The sequence below is a fragment of the Ammospiza nelsoni genome, chromosome 19, assembly GCF_027579445.1.
Source record: "Ammospiza nelsoni isolate bAmmNel1 chromosome 19, bAmmNel1.pri, whole genome shotgun sequence".
Taxonomy (NCBI): Eukaryota; Metazoa; Chordata; class Aves; order Passeriformes; family Passerellidae; genus Ammospiza; species Ammospiza nelsoni.
In genome coordinates this window covers 10,332,972-10,339,624 of record NC_080651.1, presented here as the reverse complement: position 1 = coordinate 10,339,624, position 6,653 = coordinate 10,332,972, and the positions used below count along the sequence as shown (strand labels likewise).

The 6,653-nt window shown below is 46.5% G+C and overlaps 1 long non-coding RNA gene across 1 annotated transcript; it reads right to left on the bottom strand.

Annotated features, from left to right (window-relative positions):
- Window positions 1-2,914: 2,914 nt before the first annotated feature.
- Window positions 2,915-3,674, bottom strand: LOC132081698 (uncharacterized). Its single transcript, XR_009419724.1, has 3 exons — window positions 3,647-3,674; window positions 3,306-3,473; window positions 2,915-3,071 (listed from the first exon to the last, which is right to left on the bottom strand). It is a non-coding gene; the product is annotated as an uncharacterized LOC132081698 (long non-coding RNA).
- Between the last annotated feature and the right edge of the window lie 2,979 nt (window positions 3,675-6,653).

The window sequence follows — 6,653 nt, the reverse complement described above, 5'->3', positions numbered from 1 at the left end:
ATTGTTAAGGTGTTTGTTTTAAATCACTTGTGTGTTTTTGGGGAAAGCAAAATTCCTGCTGTAATTTGCCACTATGTACAGGAGAAAGAAAGTGTAAAGCAGGACGTATGGGTAAGATACAGAGATCCCAAAACAGGACAATGGCAAGGTCCTGCTAAGGTGTTATATTGGGGCCGTGGATATCTTTGTGTCTCTACCCCTACAGGATCCTTATGGGTACCTGCCAAATGGACCCGAGCAGCTGTGTTAGATGGAACCACCAGAACTCCATCAGCTGAGCACAGAAGACTGTCAGCGAGTAGAGACGAAGCTGTTGATCATCCTTCGACCAGTACTTCTCAAGCTGAAAGGACAGTGTAGTTTGGCTATCGACCGAGCGGTTGATCGGTGCAAATCCTTAGATTATATACTAAGCCTGCTTCCAGCGCTTTCTACGTTTGAATTTAGAGGGCTTAGGAACCTAGCTTGTATTGATTGTCAAGATAGACAGTGTGCTGCATGGGTATTGTTTTTTTGTGGGGGTTGTCAGCAAACTAAGTGGGTACATCAGACCCAATAATCTGAGTTGTGATGCAGGAGCTGTGGATTTTATTGGCAGTTGGGCTCCTGGCAAGCAGAACTTCAGGCCTTTACAGGATTACCTGGCCACCAAGGATTGCAGTTGTATGAATCCCCAGAACAGAAAATTCTCATGTGGTTTAGGTGGGAAACCCAGCATTTAGTTAAACGTGCTTTGGGACAATCTAAGTCACATATCTTACAGTCTAAGTGTGGTTGGGGTATTCCCCTTTCACAGTCAAGTGCAATAGGTCCAATTTCAGGAGATCAAGATCCCAACCAAGCGTGGGACAATTGTCTGAGAGACCTAAAGATGTTAAATCTGGGCAGATCAAGGAGAAAAAAGGGGAAAGGAAAGAAGAGACATTCTTAATGACTTGTGGGAAACATGTTTATCTCCCAAATGTCTGGGTGGTTCAAAGCAGCACCTGGGAAGACCAGGGTGATGTGGCACATTTATGCTGTTACCTTGCTAATCCTCACCCTCTCAGCAGACAGTGCAGATGCTGCCGGAGAAGTGAAAACTCATCATGCATGGGCCCCACCTCAGCCTAAGACTAACATTTGGGTCACCCTGGCAAACTTAACTAACTGGGAGGCTATTTGCCTGTCGTTATCTTCTCCCGGTAATCCATTCACAACTTGCTTGGCTGGGCTGCCAGCAGATCCCTGGCCATGTCCCTCAGGTGTACCCACCTGAACACTGACAGTCCTATGACAAGTGTAGATAATCGGGACCAATGGGTTTCTCACTTCCCCATAGCACCACAGGAACCCCAAGAATTGGAGCTGTTAGGTTCAGTGATGGCAGATGCATGTATTAATTTTTACCATAGAAGCCAGCTTTCAGCAAAAAACCATTCCACTATTGTAACTTCCAGCATGGCTGTGTATCATAATGCAACAGCTTGGTGCAATTATACCACAGGGAAAGTGTTAATCTCATCAAATGACCCTATTCAACTGCCAGCAGGTTACTTCCTAATCTGTGGGGACCGTGCTTGGCCTGGTGTCCCATCGATGCTGCCATGTACAATTGGACGGCTGTCTCTGCTTACTCCCAATACGTCCATGATATTAAACATGAGCCACCACCATCATCGACATAAGAGAATGATCCATGCATTTACTGCTGACTGTAGGGACGATGTAAAATTTTGGTCCCCAGGGGCCATAATTGCAGCATCCTTTCTGACTCCAGGGGTGGCAGCCGCAGGTGACCATGGTGCCCTAAATAAGTTGGGATGCTGGCTTGCAAAGCAAACCAATGCCACCTCTTTGGCACTTTCTAGCCTTTTGCTTGATGTTGATTCTATTCGTCATGCAACGCTTCAAAACAGAGCTGCAATCGACTTTCTTTTACTTGCACAAGGCCATGGCTGTGAAGAATTTGAGGGCATGTGTTGCATGAATCTTTCTGACCATTCGCAGTCCATCCATGCCCAGCTTGCAGAATTGCGAAGGTTAACTGGAAACTTACAGGTAGAATCAGGTTTCGGTATTGATGGATGGCTCTCATCATTAGGCCTGGGATCATGGTTATGTTCTGTTGTTAAAGTTAGCATTATAGTGGGCATTATAGCTCTGTTAGTAGTGTTAATTTTGCCGTGTTTTTGCACGTGCTTACAGAGCATGGTGCAAAGAATGACATCTGCTGCATTTAATCAGACTATGCTTGTTCAACAGAAAAATGGGAGAAGTGTGGAGGGCTTTGTGGACAGTTGGTCAGCTGAGAAAGGTCATGTCGACATAACGCTGCTGGTTAAGCTTGAAGGGGACAAGTATAGGAGGCAGTAGTCAGTGTCCAATAACAGGCAAGGACATTGTGCCCTTGGTGCAACAACAGGATAGGGGAGAACATCTTTGGCAGAAATATGAAGAATAGTTTCAATAAAATATCCACAAGAATGCAGAAGTAGGCGTAGTTGGCTGATAAGTAACTAACCAATAGTGAGCTCGCCTTTGCAATATGTATGAGCCTCATTAACATCGATATAAAGATGTGTGTCTATCAATAAAGTTTGAGATTTGCTGATCACTCATATTGCGTGCCACATTTCTCCTGCCGATCCCAACACTAGGCCAAGGAATGCAGAGATCACAGATGCTAAGAATGATGCCAGGGTTTCTGATAGGCCCCTCAAAGGGCTAAGGTAAAGGACATGACATACCCAAACACACAGAATGCACGATAGATAAATGACACGATACACACCGGGACTGCTCTGCCTTGCACACCTCAGCACTGTGATCAAAAGTGAGACTTTGCTTTTATGGGGCCTAAGGGGTTGCTTCATGGACACCCCCATCTCCAAAGGGGACTCAAAAACCCCTCCCGGTTGGTCCCTACCCTGCGCCCCAATTTCATCCCCTCTGAGGATCATAGCCCTCCACTTATCTCTCAGACATCTGGGGATGCCAGTCCGTGTCAGGTGCAAAGGAAGGCTGCCTTGACATCTGGGAAGTTCCTGCTGGCACTGTTGTTCAACAACTTCCTGTTGTTTCTTAGTAAGCTGCAGTAAAGAAAACCAAATATCAATGCATGACCTCTGCAGCACACTGGCCAAAACCCAACAATTCTGCTACTCACTGTTCTCCTAAGAATGCCCGGCTCCTGGGGCCGCACGCTTTGGCTGTGCTCCGAGGCTGATGCCGTTGTCACGGGGTACGACTGGGATAAGAGGAGAGGAGATGATGTGCCATTGCTGAGCGGACCCTCGCTCCTCCTCCCTGCTTTCCCGACTCACCGCAACTCCTCAGCCGTTGCTGAAGGCCACCCTGGTGACACCTTTAAATAGAAAAGGCAGAGGCTTCATTGCCGAGTCCCGTGATCCTTCCGCAGGGCTCGGGAGAGCGGCAAACCCGGTGCCTCGGCTGGTTGGTGATTGGGACTTGGCGTACTCCAAGTGGATTGCCTAAAGCACAGAAACAGATGCTTAGAGTTGCAAAAGAAAGTGAGACTTGAGCAATAACAACTGCTTTTGTACGCTACTCAATGCTCACCTTGCCCACTCACCTTAACTGCTACTCAATGCTCACCTTGCCCACTCACCTTAACTGCTACTCAATGCTCACCTTGCCCACTCACCTTAACTGCTGATATCCAGCTTTGCTTCCTAAAAAGAAAAAGAATAGTGCTGTGACAGAATCACACTTTACACTCCCCCTGCAGAAACAAACAGTGACTGACCTGCTCGGGGGAACCTCCTCACCCAGGATGGGTGGATGGATTTTGCCCTGGATTTTATTCTCTGTGTCTGAAAGAAAACGAGGGCAAAAGTCAAAGGGCTGGAGGATAACTTCACAGCTCCAAACATGTTGTGTCTATCTAGGAATATTATCTAGAGTCTGGCAACACCCCACAAACTGCAAGTCCCCGGGACTTGTCCTATTGCAGCAGGCTATGTGGCAGGGCAGAGCAGCTCCAGCACAAATACGTGCAGACGCCCGTGACACAGAATGTGACAAACAGGGACAATAAACACGACACACTATGCTTGTGGTGAGGGCCTCGAGGGGAAAAGGCAGTGATTATCTGACCAAAGGGACCCCCAGGACACACCAGGTAACACGGTACCCTGGACAACACGACATGGACCGGAACTGTTCTGCGCTGCCCGCCTGAAAGCTGCCATGAAAAGTAGAGCCTCTCCCTTTACCCATCCTAAGAGGCCCCTTGGAGAAGATTGCTTTTCCCTCTGCTAATTTTTAAATCTGTCCCAAGAACTCCCAACCTGCTACTCTCCCATCATCCCATCTCCGGGATGATGGGATGACTTATCTTTTGGATGATGGGTGACAGGAATCCACGTTGCACCTGAAATGAGTCTGCCTCAGAGGGCCCTGTGATGGCCTGTGAGCATCTCGGTCAGCTGCAATAAAGAAAACCAAATCCAATGTGTGAGTCCAGAGTTATATGGGCCAAATCCCAGCAAGGCAGCTACTTGCCCTCTCCTGAGTGTGCCTGGCTCCTTCAGGCTCCAGCTTCATCCTGATTCCAAGGCTGTGGCTGTTATTATTAGTGGCTCCTAGGTTAGAGAAAGGTAAAGTTAAATGGCATTCTTGTAAGTGCAGTAGATGACCTTGTGTGCTGTAAGAAATGGAAATGCCTCTGCTATGCTTCTGAGAAGCCTTGTATCTCAAATAGACACGATCTCTGCCTCAAATAGACACGATTCGCTGCCTTCAAACCTCCCCCTGCCCAATAACTCCTGACTGGATACCTGCTCACCCTCCCCTCCTAGTCACAATCTTCAATTCATCTGAAGCCTCAATCTCAAGCATCATCCTTGACACTGGGTAGATCCCATTTGTGACATGACAAATCTGCTGAAAGAAGCGTTATACTTGACACAAGCTGGAATTTTAGGGAGTTGCACTCCTCAAAAAAAAGAAAAAAACCACCAAACCTCCCCCCCCCCAAAAAAAACCCTACATAAATCCACACCAAAAAACCCCCCCCCAAAAAAAAAAGCCAAAAAAACAAACAAGAAAACCAAACAACCAAAAAAAAAAAAAAAACACAAAAAAAACAAGAGCAAAACCAGAAGTTAGAAAAGCAATCTAAAAATCATGAACTTAAATTCTCCCTGTTTTCAATGCTGTTTTCTTCACAGTATCTTCGAAGCCTCTGTTGCTTTAGATGCCCAGAAACACGTGCTGAAAACAAGCTGAGATAAATTGAAGGAGCCTCCTCATTGAAATGAGAGGAGAGCTCTTACCCCAGCACATCCCAGAGAGGGAATGAAGCCCCTCAGCCGAGGCTGGGGTTAATATACCCCTGATGGTGCCCACCTCTCGTTCCCATGGCACCCAGGAAAAGGGAGGGGGCAAATCCCACCGGGTATAAAAGCCCTCAGAGCAGCTGCAGCTGTTTGGCTCCTCTGACTCAAATTCAAGGGGAGTAAAGGGCTTGTTACAGGGGAAAAATATTCAGGGAAATAACAGCACTTTCTTTTTTGCTACAACTATGTGGAGCAAAAGGGCACAAAACTGGTAAGAAATAAAACTTTCTGTTTAGGCAGCATAGCTAGATAAATTGGGTAATTTGCTGTTAACTTACATAATTTTTCCTTAGTGGCTACTAAGTAGTACTTCATGTGTGACTAAGCCAGGTGGAGAAGAATACTAATGATATGAATAGTCTAAGTCTCCTTGGGACCTCTAATTTAGGCTATCTATATGATAAGTAAAAATAAGGGAAATAAAAGCCTCTCAGGCAGTGTAAGGGTTAAGTGCATGCCAGGTTCACCCTTCTCTGAGATATTTGGTCCTACAGCACAGAAAGAAGTGCCCTGAAATGTAGTTTTAAACCCTTAAAATGCTGAAAAAGGCAGAGCTTCCTTCCAGTGCACCCCTTAAAAAGAGGAAATGGGGAAGTTACCTCTACTGAAACTAATACACTGGCAAATAAATAGCTTCTGCCCTTTAATTTACTCTCCTTAAGTATCGGGAAAAGAGGGGCTTTCCTCACTTTAAATCTCTCCAGTGATGAAAAAAGAGGGATTTTTCCCTCAGTTCAAACCCTTAATATGGAGGGATAGCTGGCCTTCTCCCTCAGTTTAGGCCTCAGGACAACAAAAAGGGGGAGGCTACATTTAATTCAAACCCATAACAAACATTGTCAAGGTTTTTCCCTTCTATTTAAACTGGAAAATAATAGAAAATGGGGACTCCCTATCAATTAACACCCCTAACAGCATAGAAAAGGCAGGGTTTCTTTCAACTGAGACCATTAAAATTGCAGGGGAAGCAGAGTCCCTCCCAGTCTGAACACAAAAAATAATGGAAAAGGAAGCTTTTTCCCTTTTTTCTAAACCCTTTTTCTCCTAATAATCCCTCTCCTTTCTGGGGAGGGACTGACACAGTAAAAGGGAAAAGTTGAAAGCTCTCTCCTGGAACCCCACATGCTGCCTGCCCTGCTCAGATGCTGCCCCTTGGCAAAAGGGCTCTTCCCTTGGCATTTTCTCAGAGTGCTGCTCTGTGCCCGGGTGGGTCTGGCTGCTCCCTGGTCTGTGCTGGATCCTCCGACCGTGGTTCCTGGAGGGACGCTTGGGATACCCCTGTTAGCCCCTCTGGCCTAGCAGCGCCCTGTG